Source organism: Eulemur rufifrons, chromosome 7, assembly GCF_041146395.1.
Source record: "Eulemur rufifrons isolate Redbay chromosome 7, OSU_ERuf_1, whole genome shotgun sequence".
Taxonomy (NCBI): domain Eukaryota; kingdom Metazoa; phylum Chordata; class Mammalia; order Primates; family Lemuridae; genus Eulemur; species Eulemur rufifrons.
Window position 1 is genome coordinate 21,091,727 of NC_090989.1, and position 18,568 is coordinate 21,110,294.

Below are 18,568 nucleotides of genomic sequence, written 5' to 3' on the forward strand. Positions count from 1 at the left end.
TACTCCTCATATTTTCATTTGTAGGATAGTAACAAACACATAACCAGCACTAAAGAAATATTTTGGGCAATATTTTAAATCAAATGGACAATGAAATGTTGTATATTTCAAGAGATCCTTTCAAATTTCAGCTTTACCACTTAATACATTGTGCTATTAGTAAATCACTTATTATTTGAGTTCCAGTTTCTTTATCTGTAAAAGTAAGTTCAATAATAATGACATCAAGTATTGTAGTAAGTTTTACATTAACTAATGCTCATGTATTATTCAATAAAATTTCTGCACATAAGTAAGCCTTTAATTTTGTCCAACACTGAGATAATATTATGAAAACATACACAGAGAAAATTATTATTTAATAAATTTGGAGATATGATCAAGGTTTATGTTCTTGTCTTAGAGTATAAGTTATTTTTTAAAATGACTGGTTTTAACAAGCTCATTTAATTCTTGTATCCATTACAGTTTTTAAAAAGCAGATTTATTTTGAAAAGTTTAATCTTGCAAGTTTCATATAGGCTTATACTTTTACAAGTGTATGCCTCTATGATGGGCAGCTCAGTAACATGTTTCATGCTTTTATCTATTTTCACGTCATAAATACTATCATTCTAAGCAGGTTTTTTTCTTTTTTCAGTAGTGTTCCAAGAGTTATTTCTGAGGTCAAAATAACAGTATTCAGAAATTTGAAACCGAATCTAAACCCAAAAGCCATGTTAACATTGTACATTTCTATAAAGTAAAAACTTTGTAAAGTAAGACTCAAGTTGCTATTAAAACTAGACTCCCCAGACTTGGGAGGATGGGGAGGCATGGGCAATGTATATAGCCTGATCTTTTGTACCCCCATAATGAGCTGAAAAACAAACAAAAAATAAAAAGAAAAAAAAAAAAACTAGACTCCCGTTCAGTGTTTTTTCTTTCTGGTTGCCTTGAAAAGAATAGAAAGTTTAGCACAATAGAGATTGGGAATAAAGTTCATGATTATTATTGTGCAAGTTATTAACAGTGTCAGAATCGCAGCCATAAAAATATGCCACAGGGAAAAATGAGTCAGTGGTGGGATTTAGCAGCTCAGTAGGCATGTAAAGGCTATTTGTTTTAATGGCATATTTTAACACAATCAAGGAAATACATTTTGTGGTGACAATCTTAATTAATTTGATTTTGGTCAGGCTATATTCCTTTCCAAATATAACAATAATAGCAATTAGAATACTTAGAATTAAGTGTAATAGTTTACATTATTTACTACTCATTTTAAAATGCCATCCATTGTAATCACTGAATCCTTTCCATGCAAATATAGCTATCCTCAGAAATTCCATTTACAGTAATTTGTTATTTATTTATTTATTTATTTTTTAGACAGAGTCTCACTCTGTCTCCTGAGCTAGAGTGCCATGGCGTCAGCCTAGCTCACATCAGCCTCAAACTCCTGGTCTCAAGCTATCCTCCTGCCTCAGCCTCCCAAGTAGGTGGGACTACAGGTGCGTGCCACCACACCTGGCTAATTTTTTCTATTTTTAATAGAGATGGGGTCTCGCTCTTGTTCAGGCTGGTCTCGAACTCCTGACCTTAAGTGATCCTCCTAGCGTGGCCTCCCATGGTGCTAGAATTACAGACATGAGACACCATACCAGGCCTACAGCAATTTGGATATTCTCATGTCAATCATTGAAAATACTGTGCACAGTACAAAGGCTTACTATAGTACTTGTAGACACGCCTATTTATATATGCCCATGCTAATAACTCTTATTTGAGTTTAATTAACACAATTTAAAATAAATTACTCCATGCCTATTACCAATCAATTGATTATAAATGCTTATCAGTAGAAAATGTTTTTAATTTGGAAAATCACTTAGTTCAGAATCAGTTTAAAATATATCAGAAAACACAAAAGTTAAGGTATTTTTACACAAATAATAGGTTTCAGTGATATAAATCTGTTTCAATAATAATTCAATAAAGGATAAAATTAAGTCATTGTCCACATAATCACAGCCTTATTGGACAAGGATTCCAATCTGAAAGTAACTAAGACAAAATTTCACACTTATTCAATCTCTTATTGCCTGAAGCATATTTCCACCATTCATTTACCTGAATTTTAAGTTCCATAATGTTGACGTTGTTATCCTTTTTCCTTTTGAAACCATACATAGCTCCTTGTCTTGAAATGGTATATTCTAAAACATTTTGTTTGATTTTATTGTTTTAATAGACTAATTCACATTTTCTATGCTCACCACAAGAACAATACAAAGACTGCTTCTCTGTTTTAATTGTCAAACCTTTTCAAACCCTTGGAACTCTTTGATTCTCAGTGCCTTAGTCAGTCCGGGCTGCTTTAACAAATTGCCATAATCTGGGTGGTGTTAACAATAAACAGTTTTTCCTCACAGTTCCCGAGGCTAGAAAATCCTAAATAATGGTGTTCACAGACTGGTGGCTGATGAAGGCCCACTTATTGATTGCAGATGGCTGTCTTCTCATTGTATTCTCACATGGTGGAAAGCAGAGAGAGAGAAAGAGGCAGAGAGGAGACAGGGACAGAGACATGGCGAGTGAGTGAGCTCTGGTGTTTCTTATACCAGCACTAATCCCACTCAAAAGGCCTCCAATCTCATGACCTACTCACCTCTCCAAGGCCCCACCTCCTAGTACAATTGCCTTAAATGTTAGGATTTCAACATACGGATTTTGAGAGAATACAAATATTCAGTCCATAACACTCATTGTCTTCTACAGTGCCCTCCATGTTCTTTTTCTCCCTAGCACCCTGAATCGGAAAAAACAAAATTGAGAACTAATAAGGTGCATTATTGCTTGTAAACTTCCTCTTGCATATCTCTGCTACTTGTGCTAACAGAAATTCAATTTTTCACACAGGAGTGATTTTCCTTTTCTCAAAAGATTGTCTTAAAGTATGTTCACCTCTGCTAAGTCCTCATTTTTCTACAGGATCTCAGGCTTCTCTGATATTGCTGTTTGTCATTCTCACTTCATGACTTACTTGTGCACAACATGGAGATTTCATAAAGAGTGAAGCTGGGAAGGAGAGACAGTTTCTATACCATTCACACAAAAATAATGACATCTGGGACTCACTAAGAGTTCTGAGCGTGTCTAATTTACAGTATAATACAGAAGCCAGCTGGCACTAGCTGGAGAAAACCAACTGTTAAATGTAAGGTATTTTGTGAGTCCCTCCTGAGATGGGTGTATTTGCACTCTGTGAATACTACAAATAAGGATGCTTCGCCCCACCCTCTAAGAACTAGTTGTTGAACCAAAATGGATCTTGGGCCACGGAGGAAGCTACTTACAGCAAGAATCTTATGGTTCCTAGAAGTCCTTTCATCTAGCTGAGAGCGTATGCAAGGCAACAACAGAAATGTTTATGAGATATTTACAAAGGCTCTTAGTGTCTCATCCTTAATTTAATCATTACAAGAAGGCCCAGTTCTTCCTCTGTACACCTTTTTCTCTCACGGAGAGATTGGAAAAGAGAAACAATTTTATTTTTCAACCTAAAGCATCCTGTTTGCAACTAAGAAGGGCAAATTAGCACTTTATCTACCAGGACAGTCCTTAGCCAGGTCCACAATCAATTTAATAAATTTTCTATTTTTTTCAAGTTACTGCAGACAACATTTTTTTCCAATTTTCTGCCACTACATAATATGTGCTGTCCTTTTATCTAACTTTGAGTAATAATTTCCTTAATTCTCTACCAGCCTCTACCTATGGTCTTTTTGATGTTCATGCAGTCTCTGCTGCCACACAATCCCAGAGCCAATGCCCCAAATTTTATTCTCACAGCAACATCCTCCTTTGGTGCCAGTTTCAATTATCCATTGTTATTCCTGAATCTACTCAAAACCTTGTGGCTTAGAGCAACAGCAGTTTATTATTTTTTATGACAATGTGAGATGGCTGAGTGATTCTCTGGTAGTTCTACCTGGACCCAGGCATTTGGCTAAATTTAGCTAGAAGGTTGGGATAAAAGATTTAAAGTGGCTTCATTCACAACTCTAGCAGTTGGTGCTGCCTGTCCTCAGGTGAGTCTTGGTTTTCTTCCATGTAACCTTCATTCTGTAATACATGATTCAGCAATTTGTTTTCTATAAAAGGCCAGGAAGTAAATATTTTAAATTTTGTGGGCCATAGGGTCTCCATTACAACTTCTTAGCCCTGACTTTGTTGTGTGAAAACAGGTATAGAAAATATATAAACAAATTGAGTGTGGCTATGTTTCAATAAATTTTATTTATAAAAGCGAGTAGTTCTAAAATGAAATTTTGTGTCCCCTCAAAATTCCTATATGTATACGCTAACCCCCATTGTGATAGTATAAAAAGGTAGGGCCTTTAGGAGGTGATAAGGACCTCAGGGTAGAGTCCTCATGAATGAGATTAATGCCCTTACAGGAAGAGACCCCAGAGAGCTTTCATTCCCTTTTAGACTGAGAAGACGTCCATCTATAAACCAGGATGTGGCTCCTCATCACACACCAAATTTGCCAGTGTCTTGGTTTTGTACTTTCCAGGCTCCAGAATTGTGAGAAATAAATGTTTATTCGTTGAAGCATCCATTCTTTGGTAGTTTGTTATAGCAGCCCAAATAGATTAAGATGATAGTGTCAGGTTTTAGTCTGAAATGTTGGTTCTTAGTGTGCTCTTGGCCAAAAAAGGACCAGATGCACCAATGTAAGGCAAGTATGAAAATGAGGTTTATTGAGGAGAGAAAGATAGAAATATAGGGCAAGAGCAAAATATAGGTTTAAAGAGCATGATACATGCACCATAGATGATGACTGGATCCATTGCCCAGCAAAGGGAGAGCCAAAGGAAAAGGAAGGGCACAAAAAAAAGGGGCGTGGGTATGGTCTGTGTCTTGTTTTATAGTGCCTTGGTTGGACCTCCTTCGTGGTTCAGAGGTCACCATGGAACCAGTTTGATTGGACAGTTGGGAGCTGCATGATGGGAGTCTTATTGGTCATGTAGATCTCCCATGAGCCTTTCTGAAAGCCCATTTTCGGTGGGGGGTTGGGGGGGAGTGTGTGAATCGCAGCAGTACCAACTTTTGTCCAGAATCCCTTGCTATCTACCAAACAGTAGTAAGCCAGATTTGGCCAAACTACAGATTTGGGTGTACTTTTCCCTCTGTTCCAGTGATATATTCTGGTTGGTCTTACCTTTAATTGAAATATGGAAAGTAGCAATTTCAGATGTATTCCCATGAGTGTGAAATATTTTAGGTGACATGATTGCTCTTACTATGTTCCAGAGTCATATGTATACACACATATACATATATATGTCATACATATGAGACATATATATATATATATAAACAGCAATGATATAAGATGATATGTCTATCAGAGATAAAATACCAAATTATGCTCAAAGTAAGAAGTCAATAAATAATATACAGTTTGAAAATAATAAACTGTAAAACAATACAATAATTTTAGAGGAAAAAATTAGCTTCATAAAAAGAAAATAAAAATTGATAAACTCTAGGAATATTATTAAGGATTAAAAGAAGGAAATGAATGAAATTTCTAGAATCAGAAGCAAACAGGTAAATTGAAACTAGGTAATATAAATACATTTAAATAAGTTGCTAATAACACACACATATACATAAAGTATTGTACTAATAAATTCACGATCTTTAAGAAAAAAGTAACTTCCTTGAAAATACAACTATCCAAAAATGATATAATAGAGCATAAAAATATAAATAGCACTTTATCTATCATATAAATTTGAATTTATAATCACAGTCTTTCTAAAAAGAAAAACCCAGACCAGATCAACTTACTGTTGAGTGTTACTGAACATTTAAGAAAATAAAATAAATCCTACCAAGATGCTTTCAGAAACATGAAGAAAAATTTATAATTACCAAATAATTTTACTGAGGCAGACATGATTCTTGGAAAAAAATCTGAGAAGGAAATGACAAGAAATGGAAATTATAGACCAATAACTTTCATGGACATTGATGCAATAGTCCTTAGCAAAATATTATCAAATATATTTCTGTAATATAGGGAAGATAATACATCATACCATATTCATTTGACCCCACTAGTTCAAGACTGGATTAAAAATAAAAAAATTAGACAGTATAATTGGCACATTAAGGAAAACTTGGAGAAAAGTAACACAACTAGGTCAATAGGAGCAGTAAAAACAAAACAGTCAGAAATTGGATCCATTTATGAGATAAAATCTCTTAGCAAACAAGGACTATGAGATCATTATCTGTCTGAATAAAAGGTGAAAACAGGCAGCTATCATATCACTTAAGGCTACGATTTCAGGCTTATCCCATAGGATTGAGCACCTTGCAAAGATGTCTGCTCTCACTCAATCTACAAACATTTTACTGAAAGTCATAGTCAATGCAGTTTGACCAAACAAAAAAAAAAAATAAATTAAAAAAGAAGCACAACTGTCTTTACGTGCACAATTTATGTTGAATATATAGAAAATCCTAAAGAAACTATGAAAAAAAATAAATTCTAGTAGTGAATTTCACATATCTGCTGTGTACGTTTGACATAACATTTACTAAATTTCTATGAATTAGAAATAAACCTTTGAAAAGTAAATTTTTAAAATACCATAGATAGAGTACATAAATAACAATTAGCATATATGGTCAAAGGATTGTTGACAGGGGTGCCAAGACTATTCAATGGAGAAAGGATGATCTCTCCAACAATTGTTGCTGGGAAAACTAATATACAGAGGGAAAAAAAAAAATTTTGATCCTTATCATACACCATACACAAAAATTAACTCTAAATTGATCAAAGACTTATGTCTAAAGACCTAAAACTAAAAAAATTTTAAAAGAAAATATAGGGGCAAAGTTTTATGGCAATGGATTTGGCAATGACTTCTTCAATGTAACAACAAAAGCACAAGCAACAAACGTAAAAATAGGTAAGTTTGTTTACATCAAAATTATAAACTGTGCATCAAAGGACACAATCAACAGAGTGAAAAGGCAACCTACAGAATGGGAGAAAATATCTTCAAATCATGTATTTGATAAGGGGTTAAAATCCAGAATGTATAAGAGCTCCTTTAACTCAACAACAAAACAACCAGATTACAAAATGGGCAACGGATGTTATACTGACATCTCAATATTTTAGCATATCTAAAAATAAGCATTGTATCTTCCATAAACTGATCTTCCCCTAAATTTTAAATTTTAATATATCTCTAAATCGTCTACATAGTTACTCAAGTAGAACAAATAGACATCATTTTTCTGCATTTCTTATATTCATGTTCAGTTTGTACAATTTATAGATAGTGGTTAAATATGAAATGCCCGATTTCAAATTAAAAGTGTGGTTTATTATATCTCAAACAAGAAGCAGTACAATTAATCGAAGTATGCACCTAAACTATTGACATAGTTTTTCCATCTTAGCAGTAGCTTGCTTATGCCAGCAGCGAAGAAGCCTGGAGAACAAGTGGCAATGTAGTTACGAAAGGCATTTTCCCACATCTTGTTGAGAATTGAATATTTTCCCTTGCAAGAAGTTGTCCAAAGCCTGGAAGAAGTGGTAGTCTGTTGGTGCAAAGTCTGATGAATGCAGTGAGTTTCCAAGTCCAGCCTCTTTAGTTTGAGCAATGTTGTTTGGGTGACATGTGGTCCAGTGTTGCCTTGCAAGAGGATTGGCCTGTCTCTATTGACCAATCTCAGCTGCTTAATCACAAGCATCCTCATCATTTTGTCCAATCTGTTGCAGTAGACATCCTCTTTAATCGATTGATCAGGTTTCATAATGCTATAGTGGATAATATCTGTGTTGAACCACCAGACACCATTAGATTTTTTCGATGAATATTTGGTTTTGGACTGTGTTTCAGCACATCATCTTTAACCATTGTGCCAAATGCTTTCAATTGTTAAAAAGAATCTATTTTTCATCAGATATATCAAAACAGTGTAGGAATGTTTCACATTTATATCGTGATAGCAATGAAAGGCAAGCTTCCAGACGATTTCTCTTCTGACACTCGTTTAATTCATGCAGAACCCATCTATCCAGCTTCTTTACCATGCTGATTTATTTCAAATGGTCCAATATCGTTGGAATAGTAACATCAAACCTTGCTGCTAATTCACGTGTAGGTTGAGATGGATTCGCTTCCACTACAGCTTTTGGCTCATCATTATCCACCTTTTTCTCAGGTTGCCCACATTGCTCATTTTCAAGATTAAAATCGCCAGAATAGAACTTCTCAAACCATTGACATACTGCACGTTCATTAGCCACATCCTTCCCAGACATGTCATTGATATTTCTAGCTGTCTATGCTGCATTTGTTCCGTGACACGATGGAACTCATATTCGAAAATAACAGAAATTTTTTACTTATCCATGGTTTCACAAAAATTGCTCAAAAAATTTTTTTGAAAGATAATCACAAGCCAAAACGTGCATTTGAAAGATGAGGATGTACCTTCACAATAAAAATAAAATAAGTGTCAAAGTGAAATGTCAGCGATACAAACTGTCAAACTTAGTAGTTAAGGAAATTGGACATTTCATACTTAATAACCTAATACTATAAATGTGTACATTTATAATGAGAGAGAGAAGGGGGGGGAAGATGGTCATACAAGCATATTTATGGATATAAAATAATGCATATTTCATAGTTTATACCAGTCATTGTTTATAGAAAATAAAGATCAATTCTAGTAAAAACACAATAACATTTTAATAACATTACATAATTAATATTTTTTTATTTTCAATGAATTATATGTGATATATTTTTAAAATTAAGTTGAAAATTGCAAATACCATGCAAGCACTAACAATAATCAGCTAAGTTAAAATGTAGTTTCAGTGATTATTTACATTTTTGGAAGAGAAAAAATAATCTGGCATATTTTCCACACAGTTAGAGAGATATACAAATACATCTGTACCTTCATAACTGTATAGACTCATCTAATTCTGGATTAATGGAGTTAATGGCCTCTGTTTTCTTAACAAGTGCAATATGCCATGCAATTTCACATACTTCTAGCTTTCATGGTAACTAGAAGCAATTGCAGATGAAAGTAAAACTTTAAAATATGTTGTGGTAATATGTGAAGCAAGGTAATTGCTGCTCAATAATGCAGAAAATAATATCTATCACAAGCATAAATTCTAGACTAACACCTGAAGCACATTTCTTCGCCCTCTAATTTATTAGTACAGTTTACACATTATGCCGTATTTAAATAGCATTATGAAAATTGCTAGGTGCCAATAAAAATAGATTTAATTTACACCTATGTTACATGTCCTCTATGTTTACTTCTGTTTAGTATGGCTAAGAACATGGAGCTATGCAATTATTCTACCATCTTTTATGAACTCAAATTACATAGAAGAAAAGTTAACTTTTTCTGTACTTTAAGGATTTATAAAAAGAAGAAGTTCAAGTCCTGTTTGGTATATATTTTGGTTCCATTTGTCATGTAAGGAGTTACTGTTTCTCATGTAAGAAGTAGCAAGAAACAGTATGAAACCAAAATGATGTATTGAAATTGCAAAATCAATATATATGGAAAAATACTAGACTACGTAGTTGAAACTAAAAGTTTCTTTATACTTGTGAAACATATAATTTTGCAGAAAAAAAAATGAACAATTTCTAGTTTTCATTTTCAATTGCATTATCATTAATTCACAGAAACATTTAACACATTTTTAACTACAAATATTTAATACTTTCATATGTTCATGCTTTCATGACATGAACACTGTAATAATCATTTGTTATTTGAATTATTCCTTTGGGAACTATGATGGTAATTGCAAATGTTTTCCCTTTTTTCCTCCATTATAGGATGTATCACTTAAAGGAGATAAGAGTCCATAATCTAATTACTTTCTTGTACAGAAAATTAGAGTTTTGCTCTGGCAAACAGCAATGAAAATACATATTAGCTTAAAAATGAATTTTAAGTCATAGGAAAGAGAATCATTAGAAAATTTCCAATTTGGGAAATTAAATTGACTTGAGCAAAATTTCAGGTTTTCTGGATTTTATTTAATGATTTTCTGTATGTTTAAATATATTTTATAAATTTAGAAATGGAATGAAAATTAACTTCAAACTCAACATTTTAAATGGAAGAATCAGAACAATATGCTGCTGCTTCATATATTACTGGTCATTGGTAATTTGTTTACCATCTTACACAATACCCTTCTGAACTTCCTGGACCTGACAAATTATCCTGATTTCTGAAGTCATCTAGAGAAGCCTGTAAATGTGAGGTTTTAGTTTTGTTTTGTATTTAATAATGTGTTTCCAAATTTGCCTTGTGGATATCAGTATTCTCACTTTTGGTCTGGTATCAGCATTCCATCTTCAATGCTGGGGCAATAAACTACTAAATGCAATACTATAAATGCATGCAGTAAATAAGATAAAGAGATGTGTTACGCAAATACTCCAAGGTCAGAAAATCAGTGAATGGGAAATAATTTTTAAAACAGAAATATGACTGACTTAAAAGTTTTGCCCTGTAAACACTAGGTGTATTCTCTCCATATTTAGGAAAGGATCTTTCATGGCCAAGCAGACATGTAATTGTTCATTAAAAGAATAATTTTGTACAAAGTATAGAAATATCCGACTATGTGATCAAGCTTGGTGTACTAAAAATTTGTTTAAAGTTAAAAAGAAAGACTCAGTCATATTTTGGTTTTGTCAAATTTCATTTTTTGTCATGAAATTTCAAATCTCATGGTTGAAGTCAATCTTATTTCCAGACTAACCCTTATAATGCATCCATTTTCTTATGAGTAAATGATAACTCATAGGATACCTCAGAGTAAAATTCTTTCTGACAAGAGTTAGAGAATTTTCAAGTTATGTCTTTTTATTAAAAATATACATAGATGATTATGCCTAATTCAATGTTATAACAAAATTATTTGTGATTAAATTTGAAGTTATGATTAAAAGAAAAGAAAAAACAGTAGATACTATCAAAAACAGTTTCCAAATATAATCATATGGTTTGTTTATTCAATAAGGCTGGAATCTTATATATACAATCATTTAAAATATTTTAACCTTGAGCTTAAATATGCACACTTGTATCTAAATAAGATGAAAATGCCAGAATGTTTCCTAAAGTAGTATAAAATAATTAACCATGAAAATTTTTGTTTAGGACTGAGATATGAAAATAAATTATATTTGATTACATGATAAATATTTACCTGAGATTAAAAGGTGTTTGCCACAAAAATATGAGCATATAGCCAGCTTCCTTTTATTGACAGGCAATAATTCACTTCCTCTCCCATTCACTGATTCCACATATATGCATAAAGGACTTACAATTTATGTGTGAGCCAATGACACATAATGGGATAGCTTTAGTGATTTATTTCAAAGCACTCTAGACCAATTAGTTCTACAGTTAGCTCCAAACCAGAATAATACACATTATTGCAAATTGTAGTTTGTAGGTCAAAGACAATTTAATATATTGAATTCATTTCATTTCATTTATCCAATAATTATACTTAAGACTAAGCCAAATTAAAGTAAAAAACGAAAAGAAAAAAATTGTGATAGTTCTTGGATTTAAAATGAGATGGAGGAGAGAAAAAAAGTAAGTAAGTGCTATGAATTTATTAAGAGATGTGCTTATCTTTGTAACTTTTCAATTTTTTGCATTAATTATGTTAGATTGAATGAATGACCTGTTACTGTCCTTACATTTGTTTTGCTATGATATTGTCAGATAAAAAATCTGACTTCTGTTTTTTATTGCTTTGAAATGTCCACTTAACCATAATTGCAGAAAAGCTTACGAATTTGCTTATGAAGAATTCTGAGATCAGGTAATGTGCTGCAAAAAGCTTTGTAAGGTGCTAAAAGCAAAAGACAACCCCCTAAACTGTGCACTCTCTAAGTTCTCTCTTCCAGAGCAAAGAAAGCAGCACTATCATTCACTTTTGTCACTTATAACAAAGCAAGTTAAAAACAAATTTAAAATTATAATCCACTCACATAAAAATAATACATTATATACTCAAAAATTGCTTCAGAAAAGAGATATTAATGTTCTCACCTCACATGCACAAAGAAGTATATAAGTTAATGCATATGCTAATTAGCTTCATGTAGCCATCTACATGTATACATATTTTAAAGCAAAAAGCTATATGCCATAAACACATACAATTTTTATTTGTTAATCAAAAAAATCTATAAAATATTGAGAAAATTTGAGGAGGACACAAAAAAATCCAAAGGTATTCTATGTTTATGTATTGGAAAAATTGCTATATTTAAATTGTTGATACTACCTAAAACAATCTACAGGTTCAATGCAATCCCTATCAAAATAACAATGACATTCATTATACAATTAGAAAAAAAAAATCTAAAATCCACATGGGAACATAAAAGACCTAGAATAGTCAAAGTAATCCTGAGCAAAAAGTAGAAACCTAGAAGTGTCACATTACCTGATTTCAAAATATACTACAACGTTATAGTAACCAAAACTACATGGTACTGGCATAAAAACAGACACATAGACCAATGGAACAGAATAGACAACCCAGAAATAAATCCACACATTTACAGTCATTTTTGACAAAGGCACCAAGAATATACATTGGGGAAAGGGCAATCTTTAATAAATAGTGATGGGGAAAATTGGATGTATAGGTGCAGAATAATGTAACTAGACCTCTATCTTTCACCATATACAAAAATTGAATCAAGTAGATTAAAGACTTAGATGGAAGACCTGAAATTATGAAACTGCTAGAATAAAACATTGGAGACATGCTTCAAGACATTAATTTGGGCAAAATTTCTTGATTAAGACCTCAAAAGCATAGACAACCAAAACAAAAATAGACAAATGGAATCACATCAAGCTAAAAAGCTTCAAAATGAAGAGACCACCTACAGAATGGGAGAAAATATTTTTGATCTATTATATTAAGTTGACAAGGGATTAATAACCATAATATATAAGGGAATCAAATAACTCAATAATAAAAAAGAAAGAAAAAAGACTAAATAATCCAATTAAAATGTGCAAAAGAGCTGAACAGATACTTATGAAAAGAAGAAATACAAATAGCCAATAGATATATGAAAAAATGCTCAACATCGCTAATCATCAGGGAAATTCAAATAAAAAACAGTGATATATATTATTTTAGTTAAAATGCCTGTTATCAAAAAGAAAATAACAAATGCTGGAGAGGATGAGGAGAAAAGGGAACACTTATACACTGTTGGTGGGAATGTACATTTGTACAGCCACTATGGAAGATAGTTTTCTCAAAAAACTGAACATAGAAATACCATATGATCTAGCAATCCCACTCTGGGGTATATATCCAAAATAGAGAAAAATCCATATTTCAAGAGTTATCTGCAATCCTTGTTTATTGCAGTATGATTCACAATAGCCAAGATATGGAATCAACCTAGGTTTCCATTAATTTAGGAATAGATGAAGAAAACATGGTAAATATACACAATAAATTATTATTCCACTGTAAAAAAGAATGAAATTCTGACATGGGCAGCATCATGAATGGAACTGGAATCCTTTATGTTAAGTGAAGTAAGCCAGGCACAAAAAGACAAATATCACTTGTTCTCAGTCATATGGAAGAGGTAAAATATTGATCTCATGAAGTTAGTGAGTAGAATGGTGTTTATCAGAGGCTGAAGGTTGGTGGTGGGGAAGATAGAAAGGGATTGGTTACTAGGTACAAAAATACAGTTAAATAGAAGGAATAAAATCTAGTGTTCAGTAACACAATGGATGGCTATAGTTAATAATTTATTATGAATTTCAAAGAATTAGAAGAGAAGATTTAGAAAGTTCCCAACACAAATAAAAAATGTTCTAGGTTATGGATATCCTTATTACCTAGATTTGATTAGTATACATTGTATGCTTGTATCAAAATATTTATCACATGTAGTCCATAAATACATACAACCTTAATATATCCTTACAAATTATAAAATTGTAAAAAAATTGTGACTCACAGACATCTCAGTGTTCTGGATGACATATATAACTGAAAAAAATACGATAAAAATAAACTAATTACCTACAAAGTTGTGTTTGAAATTACCTTACAGTAAGAGATTGGCTATTGATAGGGCACTGATGAATGAAGAATTAAAAGCTTTAAATGGCCTTCTAAAATGTGTGTGTATACATATATATAAAATCATTTTTTGTTTAAGAAATATACCTTATTATTGTTTGTTCCTCTTTAGCTCCCAGTTTTGACCGTTTATTCACAATTTGTTTTTAATAAATGTAATTAAACTTAACCTATTTCAAGACCATGGCAGAGAATAAAAGTGGATATTCAAATTTAATAAATGTAATTCTTTATTATCCTATTATCTTTATGACTATTACACAGAAGTTAAAATCTGGTGAGGGCAATCTGTGTATTTATACAGACTTTAAATGTACCTGTGCAAGATGATTCCAACTCCTCTGAAAGCCAGATTACAGCTGCTGTTGTTGCTTTTGCAGCTGCTGACTTGGAATTCCACTGCTGTGATATCTGCAGGTGGTAGTTGTTATTATGCAAATTTTAATTCAGGGAACAAGGAGAGTCACACAAAAGTTTATTTTTATATATAAGAATTATTTTTTTAAGTTATATACATATGCATGTGTGTGTGTATGTATGTGTGTGTGTATACATATATATAAAATTTTAAGCAGTGTTTTTTATTTTCTTGTGTAGCACCAAACTGAATAACAACACACAAATCAGCATTCCTGAATTGTGTATTAAGAACCTCAAAGTGGACCATCCTCATCCAGTCATCTGTTGGTTTTGAATAAATTTTTTAGGTGCCATTACATGATTAAAAGAAATTTTTAACTTACAGTGAATGTTGGTATATCACTATTTTTCAAGGAAAAAAAATGACAAAGTTAAGAGATCATATGTGTTTTTTAAGTCTTCTGATTCTCACCACTAATCTTTGCCACTGTTCCTGCTTCTAAATAATGTTGAAGAATTATTGTCAGATCATTATACAAGGAAAATAGTGGAAAGGATTGAGAGAATGGCAAGAAAATTTGCTATATCCCAGAAGAAACACATTATCGTAGAAGGTGCTTATATTTTTTATGTACAGTGCTAATTTTGAAACCATTGATCAAAGTATTAGTAATTTGAAAATATATTTAAAATGAAATAAAAAGTAGAGAAAAGGAGAATTAGAATTTTTGTCTTTCATTTAGGCAAAAATTATGTTGGAATTTAACCATTGTTAGTACTGAAAAACATTTTATTTCTATTTATTTTATATCTGTTTATATTTAAAAGCATACATACATGTGTCATTTGCTATTTAAACTGTTATTAGTAGAATTGTAGTATTGGTATCACAACGGAGTTTGAAATGAAGAATCTTAACCTCTGCACCTAGAAACTAAATCAGATTTTGCTTTCTAACAGAATTCCATGTGATTCATGAACACATTAAAATTTGAGAAACATTTTCTGGACTACCATCCAAAAATGTAATTGAATAAATATTAAATTTAATACAAATCATATGGTTCTTTATACCATTGTTTTCATAAAATATGTAGATTAAAATACTTTGCATCTATAACACCAAACACAAATATATCATTGCCATGTTATTAGGGATGTAACCCAGTTATCAATTACAAATGCAAGTAAAATGTTTTTAATTATCAAAACTGAACATATGTTTTTTATAAGCAATTATAGTCTTTGGGACATGTGTCTAGCTTTAATTAGTTCATATATGAATATACATTATATAATAAAATAATATATATCATGTAACAGAAAAATAATCATGGCCAGTATATTATTTAAAAATTGATAATAGAGAATATTTAACACTTTTGTTCAGGCAAGAGGCAAAAACTATGTAGTTATCGCTTAAGGTCTTTTTCTGTCAAGTTAATCTGACTCATATGTCCTTGGTGTCCATAAGCCATGCTGACCACAGGAATAAGTCAAACTTCAGTCCAGCAAGCGAATGATTTATAGTTTTCATCCTGAAATTTAATACCTGAAAGTGATTGCGTTGTCACAATAAACCATTCTCAGACCGTCCCTCTCATCGAATTCCATACACTGGTTGTTTATTTTACAACAAAAGCTATTTAAAGTTTTGACTCAACTAATAATAGTTCTCTGAAACAGTGAATGTAGGAAGAACCATCTTTAGTTTTTATAGTGGAAACTATTAAGATTTGAGAGAATGTCCTTATCTTAAAGTACCCTTTCTACTCTAAGAGATACCATATAGCTATTAATATTTCAGGAACTGGAATGCAAATGGATAAAACATTCTTTCATCCCATACTTTTAATGGAAAAGTATAAATCCTCACAGATAAAGTCTTCGGTGAGATCAGTGATCCCTTCTTCACAGAAATGTAATTCATACAGATACATGCTCTCCACCTGAACATTTCTAGAGAAATGCAAGTTGCTTTGACATTGTGAAAAGAAGAGTGAAATTCAAAAGCACAAACTTTATTATTTTTCTGTAATAATTTTCCAGAAAGTAACTTCAGAAAGCACACAATTCTTTATTATGCTCAGAAAGGGTTTTTTATTGTTGTTGTTGTTTGTTTATTTTTCTTTCTTTTCTTTTCTTTTTTTTTGTTTTTGATGATAAACCGGTTACAACCAACTATCATAGCTTCTCTCTTCTTTCATTGAATTAGCAAAGGTTTGAAAAGTAAACGAATAATTATTATATAACACATAACCTATGATCATTTGACAGAGAAAATTTATAATTAGAAAGAATTTGGGGTTATTAGAAATATCTGGAATTGTAAGCCAGCTACATTCTAGAACTCATCTCCATGAAGGAATATTGAGAATACAGCTGGCTGTTGAAGCTGCAACACATTTGTTTCAGTCTGCAGAACATGCCTAGGTAAAGAATTCCTATCTGTTTACCACTGAATCTACCCAAATCCCTTTATCTGAACCCATGCTCTCAGCTTCTTTTTTACTTACTGTGAGTTAAGTATCCCTGCTACTATTTAAGTTCAAGCTCTTCACATGCGGCATGGATATTGTCCACTAGATGCTTCTCCAAGACCATCTTCAATCACCAGTTTATCGCTCCATTTTTCCACCATCCTAGAAATATGCATGGCATTCCCTCCAGCTAGTATCTTTATTTCTTTCCTCCCTTTCACAGTGAAACTGCTTCAAGAAGTGCTCTATAATCACTGCTTATATTCCAAAATAAACCAGTCCCTCATTCTCACAATTCCCATAAATTTTCTGTTCACAGTCACCAAAGACTTCCATATTGCAATGGTCACTACTCTGTGTTCAACTTACCTAAGAGTAGCACTGAACACCCTTTTATCTTGAATAACTTTCTTCTCTTGGATACCATAACACCTCAGTACCTTGTTGTTTTTATGTCTTCATAGATAGCCACCCCACCTATTCTAAATCTTCTTGACTATCTTCTTTATGTTAATAAAATATTGATTGTGAAGTTCCTGAAGGGTTAGTCCTCAGCCTTAACATTTCCTATATTTACTCTACTTCTATTTAGTCACATGATTAAATTATTTTGTGTACCAGTATATGTCAATGTGTCCCAAATTTATATCACTTGCCCTCACTGAACACCAGATGCACAGATCCCCCACTCAATATTTCAGTCATATTCCATGTGGCAGTCTAATAAGCAGGTCCATAATAACTGCATTTCTACCAATAAACTTTTGCATTATCTAGAATTTCTTATTTTATAATAGGGCCATCCTTTCCTCAGTTGATAAACCACAGAGCAAGGGATTGCCTTTATTCCTCTCTTTCTCTTATTCCTTCCACATAGTCTGTAGAAATACCTGCATCTATCAACAAAATATATCCTTTTTTTTTTTTTTTTTTTTTTTTTTTTTTGAGACAGAGTCTCTCTCTGTTGCCCAGGCTAGAGTGAGTGCCGTGGCGTCAGCCTAGCTCACAGCAACCTCAAACTCCTGAGCTCAAGGGATCCTCCTGTCTCAGCCTCCCGAGTAGCTGGGACTACAGGCATGCGCCACCATGCCCGGCTAATTTTTTCTATATATATTTTAGCTGTCCATATAATTTCTTTCTATTTTTAGTAGAGATGGGGTCTCGCTCTTGCTCAGGCTGGTCTCGAACTCCTGAGCTCAAACGATCCACCCACCTCGGCCTCCCAGAGTGCTAGGATTACAGGCGTGAGCCACCGCGCCCGGCCAACAAAATATATCCTTAACATGGTCACTTTTTTCATCTCCCTTTACACTTGCTCTTTAACAAGCTGCCATTAATAGCCATCTAGGCTTTGCAGTAGCCTGCTAATCATTTTCCTGCTTTCACATTGTTTACACAGAAGTTAGAGGAACATTTATAACCATAAGTTATATTATTATATTTATCAAATCAAAATAACTCATTACAATGGGTTCAAATGCACTCATAATAAAATTTA